This window comes from Canis lupus, chromosome 2 (genome assembly GCF_048164855.1).
Source record: "Canis lupus baileyi chromosome 2, mCanLup2.hap1, whole genome shotgun sequence".
Lineage (NCBI taxonomy): Eukaryota > Metazoa > Chordata > Mammalia > Carnivora > Canidae > Canis > Canis lupus.
This window is the reverse complement of record NC_132839.1, coordinates 85,245,765-85,257,172: the sequence shown is the minus strand read 5'-3', so window position 1 is coordinate 85,257,172 and position 11,408 is coordinate 85,245,765. Positions and strand designations below refer to the sequence as shown.

Below are 11,408 nucleotides of genomic sequence, written 5' to 3'. Positions count from 1 at the left end.
TGACCACCTTCAGATCCTGCTTTTGCCACTTACTAGCTGTGTGACCCTAGACAAGTCACCTAACCTCCCCGTGCTTTAGTTTCCTCGTTGGTAAATTAGGGTAATAAAAGTACCTGCCTTATAGCATTATAGGGAGAAATTGCTTCATCAACAAATGGAAAGGACCTAGAATTATGATGAGTTTTGTGTTTGGAGTTGGCTCTTCGAACAGTGTTTGGCAATTAGGCACTGAGTGAGTAACCGTTAGCTTTTACATGACTGTTTTAAAGATTGTGTTTATTTATTTGAGAGAATGTACCAGGGAGCACAAGCAGGGGCTGGGGGGAGGGAGAAGCAGCCGAGCAGACTCCCTGCGGAGCCCTCCCTGGGCTCGATCCCAGGACCCGGAGACCATGACCTGAGCCGAAGGCAGACACGTAACTGAGCCACCCAGGCGTCTCTCCATCACTGTTTTAAGTGGTCGAGGCTGTGATGCGGGAAAGTGGGAAGAAAGCACAGAACAGGGAGGGAGGATAAGAACCAAATCCATTTCGTTTACATCCCTTAATCAGTGTACCTACAACTTTGATCAAACCAATGATCTTTCTGGAGAGCGTGCACTTGGTCTGGACCTCCGCAGGAGCCCAGAACTCAAGGTTGCAAGGAAACATGAAGCTCAAATAACAGGTAATTAGAAGGAGCTCACTTGGAAAAATATGTTTGCTTTTTAATGGAGGTTTAAATGAGCTCCTGGGAAGATTATTATAAAGTACTTGCCTGCACCAATTGCCTTAATGGGAAAAGTCTTATTGCAATTCAGTTGTTTAAATAATACACAGGCCTTGTCCCTCCTGGGACTCAAGGGCCCACTGTGGGAGTTAAAGATCCTTGGACCGTCCTAAGCTTCACACAGTCACATTTTAGAGCGAGAAGTTTCTTTAGAAACCATCTCCCCCTAATGATCTTTTTAGGGCCTAGGAAACAAGCCCAAGGGGGGTTAAAGGATTTGCTTGAGGCCACTCGGCAGCCAGCGAGGAGCTAAAATCAACACCCGCTTTCTGAACTCCTCCCCAGTTCCTTGGTTCCTTGGGGTAACACATTTGCAATCTCACAGAGACAGGAAGGTGGGGTGGGGGTGAGGGTGCTCCATGCAGCTGGGAAATTCTCCAGCTTTCCCCTCCCTCACACAGAAGAAAAAAAAAAAAAAAACAATAAACCGATGACTTGCCTGTAGAGACAATTCCTATTTAGCAGAGGCATTATCTAGGCTCAGCAGTGACTCACCAAACGCTCCAGGTAAAGGTTTTATTGGAGGCAGGTAAGATTTTCTGTTTGTTTTTACGTCATCAGGACCCAGACGTGTTGCTGTGTCGGGCCGGGGCCGCACTGGGTGATGCCTGTGGACACAGGACGGGGCTGACTCCCAGTAGGTACTGCTGTGCCCCCCGGGAATTATTGCAGCAGCCCAGGGGACCTGACGCAGGGCCAGCCCCAGGGGTTTGCGTTGTGACCTGCTCAGGACCTCAGCACGCCTATCTGTAGCTGACCTTTGGGCAGTTCCTTCTGCACCCCTTGCACACCCCTCCACCCTGCAGGAGGCATCCAGCAGCCGGACTCGGGGATGGGGGGGGGGCTTCGGTGACTGGGGCGATGTCATCCAGTGATGCATCGGCCCCACCGTGGCCCTCGCCCACGAAAGACATTTCGGTAAGAAGCTGACCCCACCAGCGGAGCCCTTCATCTCACATCTGAATTTGGAGGGAAGATTACAGAACTGTTTGTTCAACTTGACAAGTGCTTGCAAGTCAGCGGCTCTGCTCCGTCTGTGAATAAACACTACTTATATGCAAATGAGAAACAGCTGCGTTTGGCCCGTTGGCCTGCACTTTTTTTTTTACATTTTTAAAAATTTAAATTCAATTTGCCAACACGGAGTATAACACCCAGTGCTCATCCCATCAAGTGCCCTCTTTAGCCCGTCACCCAGTCACCCCCCCACCCACCTCCCCTTCTGCACCCCTTTGTTGGTTCCCCAGAGTCAGGAGTCCCTCGTGATCTGTCTCCCTCTCTGATTTTTCCCACTCCCCCTCCTTCCCTCAAAGTCCCTTTCACTATTTCTTATAGTCCCCACATGAGTGAGACCGGGTGATGATCCTCCTTCTCCGAGGGGCTTCTGTCACTCAGCATCATACCCTCCGGTTCCATCCACGGCCAAGCAGGTGACGGGGCTTCTTCGTCCCTCCTGATGGCTCAGCGATCTGCAAGCGCCGCAGGGTCTTCGTGCCAGTGGAGACTTTGCTAGAGAGGCCTGCACTCCCATCCTTCACTTGGCCGGGTTATCCTGTCGTCCCTTCAGTTACAGGAAGCGGGTGTGACATCTGCCTCCGCAGAGCAGATGTTCCTGTGGGACTGCCTTGCACTACACACCGACGTGTAGACAAAACTGAGAGATCAGCACGGTGGAGTGTGGGGCCCTCCCGGAGCTCTCTGAGCTGTGCGGTGTCTGCATATTCCTGGGACGTGTACCCCTCTGACCCCGGCGGCTGTCCTCTATTCCTGGAGATCCCCTAAGCGCCCCATGACAGCTCCTGCAAGTCACATATGGACCCAAGTTTTTGTTTGTATCTGCGGCCACACAGAACCAGGGCCTAGATCTGCGTCTGTAGCCTGAACACCCTTTCCGACTTCAGTTTTGGAAACCAGAGCGACTGCCTGTGAGGTGGGATCTTTCACGGCTGCTGGGATCGCCCCAATAGCCTCCTCGGGCCCCTCCTAAAGTGGCTGGTGCCCCCAAGTCCTGCCTGCAGGGACTCATCCTTCCAGAAAGAAGGAACTCACCTGGACTGTCCACGGAGGCTTCAGACCTCTGAACTCTTGGAATCACACCCAGGGTTTGAGTAGATGGGCATCTGCCCATTTTTAGCGGTGAACAGAGGATCTTTATTTAGATCTTTGCTGGTAACCCCAAAATGTCAATGTCTTACACTACCAAGAGCATAAGAGTGATTGCTTTTTCTGATGTTTGAAGTGATTTACCATCAAAGGTGCGTGAAAACACATGGACACAAGGGGATGAATTTTATGTATCACAAAGAAGGCCGACTGAAAACCTTGCCTAAGATGTTTTCTAGGGGGAAAAAAAACCCCAATAATTTAATTAACCTTTTTCCTAGTTTTCATTCAAAACAAAACATCTGTCCTAGTGAGAGAGATTATCACAACCCAGATGCTACCTTTCCATGCTTAACTTCGAAAATTAGGTCTGAGCACAGGACTGATGAGGCTTCTGAAACTGATTCTGGAAACTGTTGTCTCTCAGAGCAAGAGTGGTCAACCTTCTGTAAAGGGTCAGGTAGTAAATATTTGTGGCTTTTCAGGCCACGTGATCTCTGCCAAACTCCACAGCTCAGCTCTTGTGGGGAAAGCAGCCACAGACAATATGTAAACAAATGGGGCTGGTGGTGTTTCAATAAAACTTTATTCACAAAAACAAGTGGTGGGCCAGATTTGGCCCCTGGGGCAGCAGGTTGCTGATGCCTGTCTTTACATTTATTTATTTATTTTTTCTGTCTTTCAATTTAAAGGTGCTATTGAATGACAATGAGAAGGCTCACACATCACAGGTGAAGAACCTATACCCACTTCAAGCTACTTAGCAAAAACAAAATGCCTGTTCTTATTATTCTGTTGGGCTTTGTGTTAGAATGAAGGGAATTTCTACAAGTATTTCTACGTGCTGGGCAAACCACGGTGATGTTAAACACCTAACAGTTAAAATCGAGACTTCCGCATGTCAGATTTTTCCAGGGCATAAGACAAAAATAAAAGTGATTTCTCTCTCTGTGCGACTCAAGGAAATCAGGTTTTTGGCAAATGACTATGGTAAAATAATCCTTTTACCCTAGGGCCTCACTCTGGGTGGGAAATCCTTCCTTGATCCTCCAAAGGTAGCCTTCTGTTTTTTTTCTGGAAATTGGATATCTTTTAGAATCACAGGCTTCTGACCTCGCAAACACAAGCAGGCAGGGCCTGCCAGGCTGCAGGCTGCGGCTCGGCCAGTGTAGAGCCGGAAGGATCCAGAAATCTGCAGCGGCCTTCACTTCCCAGGCAAAATATGGGAAGACTGGTGCTCTTTTTACTTTCCAGGTTTGAAATTATTAGTCATTTTCTCTTCCTGCTTAATGCCTAGTTTTGCACGCCGCCTGGTTAGAACCTTTCGCATCTGTACAATAGCACATGGGGAGGCTCGAGCAAAGGAACTATGAGGAAAGGAAAGGGTGGGGACGGGCACCGGACAAGCCAGAGGGAAGTCAGTCCGAAGGCTATGGAAGAGTCCATCAAAGCTGAGGTCACTTCTCTGGCTTGACCGATACTCCCTCAAAATGAGTGAGGGCTGAGTTACCTGCAGGAAAAACAATCCAAGTGTAAGGATGTTCCGCCCATCGTCCTCCAGGAGCTGAATCGTGGTTGCACACACACAGAGACAAGCAAGGAGAGGTTTTACTTGCTGGGGGACAGATTTCTTAAATTTGTTTAAGATTTAATTTAATGTCATTTAAATCCAATTAATTGGCATATAATGTATTACCAGTTTCAGAGGCAGACTTAGTGACTCATCAGTTGCATACAACACCCAGTGCCCACTGTGTCACGTGGCCTCCCTAGTGCCCATCCCCCAGTTACCCCATCCCCCTCCCACCTCCTCACCAGTGACCCTCAGTTTGCTTCCTATTCGTATATGGCTTTTTTTTTTTTATTTTATTCATTCATTCATGAGAGACACACAGAGAGGCGGAGACACAGGCAGAGGGAGAAGCAGGCTCCATGCAGGAGTCCCACGTGGGACTCGATCCTGGGACTCCAGCATCATGCCCCGGGCAGAAGGGAGGTGCTAAACCGCCGAGCCATCTCCAGGGATTCCCCGTATATGGCTTTTATGATATTGAGGAACACCACTCCATATCATACAAACCACACATGAAAAGCCCACAGAGAATATGGGGCTCCCTGCAGGGAGCCTGCTTCTCCCTCTGCCTGTGTCTCTGCTTCTCTCTGTGTCTCTCACGAATAAATAAATAAAATCTTTAAAAAAATAAATGTAAAAGAGTTCAAGAACTCTTAAGAAGTTAGAGAGGGAATGACAGTGATGCCCACTGTCGCCACTGCAGTTCAACACAGTACTAGAAGTCCTAGCCTCAGCCATCGGACAAGAAAAAAGAAATAGAAGGCATCCAAATCGGCAGAGAAGTCACACCCTCACTCCTCGCACACGACATAATACTCTACGTGGAAAACCCAGAAGATTCCACCCTCCCCAGATTGCCAGGACTCGGTACAGGAATCCAGCAAAGTGGCAGGACGTCACATCCATGCACAGATATCAGTGGCATTCCTACACACTAGCAACGAGCCAGAAGAGAGAGACTGAGGAACAGATAGCTTTAAATCAACATCGGTAATCAGTAAGGGTGCCTGGGTGGCTCAGTTGGCTAAGCATCTTGACTCCTGGTTGCGGCTCAGACCGTGATCTCAGGGTTGTGGGATCGAGCCCCGAGTGCAGCTCCACGCTGGGTGTGAAGCCCGCTTAAGATTCTCTGTCTCCCTCTCAAAAAAAAAAAAAAAAAATTGACACCAGTAATGAGACTTCACAAACGCCAAGGTAGGAGGTGGCGCCACCAGAGAAATCAGGGACGCGGTGCCTGTGCAAGATTCAGTGGGAAGGAAAGATATTCTCCTTTAAAGTCAGGCTTTTGAAGCATAATTTACAAGCAGGAAAATCTCCCTTGTCAGTGTTCAGTTCTGTGAGTTTTGCCACATAGAGTCACAAAACACTATTTCTATCGCCCCCTGAAATCCCCTGGCACCCCTCTGTAGGCGACCTCTGTGGCCCCTCCCGGGCCCTGGCAACCACTGCCTTGGGTCCTGTCCCTGTAGTTTTTTGCCTTTTTCGGAATGGGGGAAGAATGAAATCATCCAGTGGGTGGCAGGGGAAAAAAAATGAGATTCTAATCTTGAGAGCGAGGGGCTTTTCGGAGATCTAATGTGTCTAAAGCACCTTGGGACAGACGGGGAGCAGGTGTGTAAGAGCTGTCACGGATCGTGGGACTTCTGTGGTAGGTGATCTCCACGCAGGCGTCCGAGGAGGCACCCTAGTGACCAGGTCACATCCTGCCCGGGGCCCTTCAGTGGCCTCCCACAGCTGCCAGGATAAAGCACAGACCCCCAGATGGGGCCATGCAGGCCCGGCCCAGTGTGCCACCCACTGCTTCCTCCAGCCCCGTTTCTCCCCCTCCTGGCCCTCCCCTCCTCCACTTCCAGATGTGGGGGCCCGCAGCTGTGCCCACGCTCTGGCTCCTCCGCGTGGAGCCCACTGCTCGCCGCAGGGCCTTTGCATGACATTTTCTACCAAGAGCACTTCCCCTGACCCCTACCTCTTGGGCTTCAGACCCCGGCTTCCTCTGCAAGCCCTTCGTGACTCTCCCAGCTGGGTTTACACACCTTTCCCGTGGGCTCCCACACTTGTACCCCCTTGTCTCAGTTCCTCTCCAACGACGTCGCAGCCGCACCTTTCACTGTGTCTCCAACAGGGCTTTGCACGCGGGGAGGCTCCAGGGGGACAGAAGCCCAGCCTGCACCACTCGTGCTTGTGTTGCAGCACCTCGCGGAGCGCCCACCCCAGAATGGGTAGCCCTGACCTGAGCGGAGACCAGTACAGTTCCAGCAGAATCCAGGAGAGTGGAGAGGTTTGTTTCAGCTGGGGGTGGTGGCCCGGGTGGGGGGGTGCAGGGAAGGGGGTGACGAGTCATGGGATACTTGGGGAAACCCTGGGCATCTGAGCTGGGCCCCGGCCCAGGGACCCACCTGCTGTCTCGGAGAGCCACCTGCCCTTGTGTGTCGCGCTTCCAAGAGGCAGGGCCAGGCTCTCCGGCCATCCAGGCTCAGGGGACACCCGCAGGCGGCAGGAGAGACCTGCTTTGGCTCTGGGAGTCAGCTGGTTGCTGGAGTAGGGGTGGGGGGGATCGCACCCAGCACATCCAGAACCTACAAGCAACGAGAGGCAGGGGTGGATTCGGGGGCTTCAGACCAAAGGTGCTTAGCTGTGGCTCCTTTCTTGCTGCCTCAGCCCTCCTCCTCCTTCCTCTTGCTCTTCCAACCCTTCCAGCATCTTCGAAACGGATTCTCCCATCCTCCGATCCTCCGTATGGGGTTCCCTGTGGTTAAAACAGAGAAAGAAAGAGATCACAAGGGAGGGGAGGGGCCAAGGGAGAGGGAGCAGCAGACTCCTCACCGAGCAGGGCTCGATCCCAGGATCACGACCTGAGCCCAAGTCAGATGCTTGACCTCCTGAGCCACCCAGGTTCCCCCCCACCTTAGGGTGGTTTCTACCCTCCCGTCCAAACACAGACCAACATCGCCTTGAGGTCAGGCTAAGGGATGAAGGCGGAGGGCCGCTCTGTGGGGGGCACAAAGGCCCGGGTGGGAGAGCTTGCAGGGCTATTTGGAGAAATGGTCCAGTTTGACTGGGGCGCAGGGGTCAAACGGGAGAGTGGGGGGAAGAAAAGCCGTGGAGGCCTCGCGGGTACCTGTCCCGGAGGAGCTCAGATACTGGGCAGCGGGGCCGCCCTGGTTTTGATTAGCAGAGGAGACTCACCGAGGCCTGCAGTCGGGCGCTGTGACTGCAGCTTGCGGGAGAAGCTTGATGAGTGTAAGGAGTTGGGGGGGGGCGGGGGGCCAAGCTCTCGCAGAAATACAGTATTTAAAGGCTGTGGGGCTCGGTGGGATGAGACGAAAGGGGAGAGGAGAAATCGGAGACTGCAGCACGATGCTCCCCATTGTTTCAGGCACTAGGAGAAGTCGGGGAGGCAGAATTAAAGTGACTTGGGAGCTGTGGAAGGCAGAGAAGAATCGGCATCTGTCGCATTATGAATTTTCACCTGTCATTCGTTTGATTTCACTTCCAATTTTCTAGCTCTCTCCACTACCCTGCTCACTGGCATTGGCCTACAACTTGGCAAAGAAGCTGGGTTTATATAACATGATTCAGTAGTCATCTGCATAGGAGAGAGAACCAAAAGCATAATATGGGATGAGATCACCAAGGGTGAGGGGAAGGGAAGGAGGCCCACCAGGAGGCCTGTGCGCAGGTGGGTGGGAGGACGGAGCGTCGGAGAGGAGAGAGAGGAGCTGGAGAAGTAGCAGGGAAACCAAGACAGTTCTGGGCCTTGGAGGTCCGGGGAGAAGAAGGCTTCATGAAAAATGGGACCTGCCACGATGCTTAGCTCCTGCAGGGTGTCAAGGAGAATAAATGTTGACGAAAATCCCATGGGGTTTGCAGACATGCATTTCAGTGATGTACTGGGCACAGAATCTAGGTCTCTAATGGCTAAAGAGCAGCTGAATAATGAAGAAAAAAGTGAGAATGGCTGATTTTCCCATCGCCCTGGCCCCAACGCATCCATTTCCTATGCCTACCACAGAGCCCTTCCCTCCCTACACCTTCGGCGATGATCCCATCAGCTCCCCATACCATCTGCATCCGAGCCTAGGATGGGCCAGTTGTTGGGGTTGTGCACAGAACCAGCCCACTGACTTGCAAGTTTGCACTTCACGCAGATGGTTTCAGCTTCCTTGCAGGCTGAAGTTATTTATCGGCGTCGGAGAGTGATGCTTAAAGTGGTAGATTAAGGGGGTTTACAGTTAGGCTCTGGGCTTTTCTTAATGACATCTAGCAATTTATTAAATAAAGCCTAGGCGCCTTCCAGAACTGCATTAAAAACAAACAAGAATAACACAATCTCCCCCCCACACACACTTTTTCTTTCTTTTTTTTTTTTAATAAGGGTTGCCTGTCTCATGGACTTGACATGCACTCAAAGTCACAAAATCACATCCATGCACACAATTAGGTGTTGAAGGCTGCATCTCTCACAAGACCTTGGTGAACTCTACGTCGTTGGCAAGAGTAGGCCACGGAGGGAGCCACCAGGCTTCCTGTGCTTTGACAGGCTAGCGGAAGCCACGGTGAAAATCCGATTACTTTGCAAGGGTTCCAAACCTTGACCTAAATTGCCTCGCCGAAATCTGTTAACAAATCAGAACCGAGCATCGCCAGTAGTACCAAGCAGGAGGCATTCGGCTTTCAAAATTCTGGCGAGTTCCACTTTGGGGACAGGGTATGCTTGACCAAGTCAGACCTTTCGTAAAATGCGGAGCCTGCTGAATCTAAACCTAACTATGTTCATGATAAAATATCAGCCTTCTCCATTACATTCTGTATGAACAGACAAGTCTGTAAAACATCCAAACAACGGTGCAGTAGGTGGAAACAGATGTCTTCATTTATTTTAAGATTAGTTTATTCAACAATTGAAAGGAGGAATGTTGCTTATGCTACACAACAGCTTAGGATCTGAATAGTTTGTTATTTAAAAAAAAAACAACAACAACAACAACATAGGTCTGTCTAAACAGTTTGCTCGATTTTTAAAGTCGCTCCTGAATGTGTAATTCTGTGTTGTTCTGCGATACCAACATAACGGGTTTTTCCTGCAACTTGCTGTAAAACATCACGTTGCCCTAAAACAAAATATTTTAAGGTGGCTTACAACAAAACAAAACAAAAAGCCCCTCTGAGTGAGTCTGAAATGGCCTCATTTAATTTTCCCTAAGACCAATGCTGGCAGCCGTAAGGACTCATGATTGGGATCCTTGGGTATGACATGCTGACAGAGAACAGTAAAATCCCAGTTAATTTCCACTGCTGGTCTTGAACTGATTTTTTTTCCCCCTTGCAATGTAAAATTTTAAACAGAGATCTTCCTTCAAGTCATGTTGCTTTACTTCTTTCTTTAGTTATAAAGCATGTGGGAAGGAGGATGCGGGAGGAACGCGGATGGCGAGGTGGGTTCGAACTGCTTTTCCATCACCCTCCTTTATGACAAAATAAATCTGAGAAAAATGAGCCTCTCCCCTTGCAGGCTGCACTTCATCACCTCCCATTCACGTCCCAGCCCACTGCCATCTGGCTTCCATTCCATCGCTCCATTCAGGCCGCTCCGATTCAGATGTTACCAATGTTTCCCTACTTGCCAAATCCAGTGCCCTATTTTTAGGCCCCTCTTACTTGACCTTTCTGCGACATTGGACGCAGCAGCGCAGACCCGAGTTTCTCAACCCCTGTGCCTACGTGTAACGGGCCAAACATGTGAGTGGAGCTGCACGTGCAGGCCCCCGGGGAGCCATAGGTGGCCTGGCACTTGGGGGGGGCAGGTGCCCTTTCCAGGGGACCAGCTGTTGCTCATCCCTGGCTCCATTATGGCCATGGAGACGTGTAGAGCCAGCCTTGCTAAACCCCTTGATTTTGTTCTGCTTGTTTTGTTTCAAAGCTTGGTTTTTGTGAGTGTTTCCAATTTTTAGATGTTGGCTCAGATTTTTTACATGCTTGTGGGACGAGTAAACATCTCTGCAGACCTGCTAGGAGAAGCCTCTGCTGCAGAAGATCCTCTAGTTCCGTCGGCTTCTGGGCCTACCTCTCTCTCCTGCTTGTTCATCTCTGCCTTGCTTTCGCTTCCCACTGCCATCCCCACCCCCCTACTTCTCTCATGTGGGGGTTCTCTAGTCTTCCTGCTTGGCTCTCTTCTATTTTCTCAGCCTCTTGGGTGATGTCGTGAGCCTAGGGCTGGCTCCATGGGTGTGCAACCAATGTGGTTTCACAGGAGCCCACACTCGGAAGGCCTCCGTGCTTGGGGCTTAATGCTGTGCAGCTGCTGTCTTGAAGTTCTTAAAATATCTCTGGATGTGTGTTTTGTGGGTGAAGTCTGATGGGACAACGGAGCATGTCCTGGAGGCTTGGCCTCTCACTTCTGTGTAATCTCTCCTCCCCCTGCCTCCCTGGGAAGCGTTCTCGGCCTCCGTCTTTTCGACCTTTGCACACATGGGTCTTGCCTGTTCCCCTCCATGCCTCCTCCACCCCTGCCCAAACCGCTGCTCCTCACCCCGGCAGGGATCTGAGCGCAGGTGTGAGGAAAGCAGGGGTCACAATCAGTGGCATCTCGGGGCGAGGCTCAGCAGTGGGGGCTGTCCGCCCCCTGCCCCAGGTTGCCAGCAGCACAGCTCATTCAGCGGGTGAGCTGGCCAGGGCCAGCCTCTCACCACCCTTGATCCAAATACCCAGCACATCCTGGCACAGGGGTTGCGATACTGTTGGGGTCGCCCATCTGTTGTGGGTTGGGACAGCTGGCCTGTGTAAAGGGGAGATGCCTGACTTGACTTCCTGTCTCCCTGCTGAGGTGTGGTACGTTGGCCTGGGTGCTGGTGGGAGGGGGAACGTGGCAGCTGTCCCTTCCAACTGCATGGGAATGTGCCAATCCCAGGGTGGAATCCCGGACACCTGCAAGGCACTGGATTCACCCTACAAGTATCCTCAAGTC

At 51.2% G+C, this 11,408-nt stretch overlaps 2 long non-coding RNA genes across 2 annotated transcripts; both read right to left on the bottom strand.

Moving 5' to 3' along the window:
- Positions 1 to 248: 248 nt before the first annotated feature.
- On the bottom strand, positions 249 to 3,253 carry LOC140622754 (uncharacterized). The gene is made up of 3 exons (XR_012022440.1): positions 2,172 to 3,253; positions 1,264 to 1,376; positions 249 to 466 (listed from the first exon to the last, which is right to left on the bottom strand). It is a non-coding gene; the product is annotated as an uncharacterized lncRNA (long non-coding RNA).
- Positions 3,254 to 3,438: 185 nt separating this feature from the next.
- On the bottom strand, positions 3,439 to 8,455 carry LOC140622750 (uncharacterized). The gene is made up of 3 exons (XR_012022438.1): positions 7,631 to 8,455; positions 6,841 to 7,190; positions 3,439 to 6,178 (listed from the first exon to the last, which is right to left on the bottom strand). It is a non-coding gene; the product is annotated as an uncharacterized lncRNA (long non-coding RNA).
- Between the last annotated feature and the right edge of the window lie 2,953 nt (positions 8,456 to 11,408).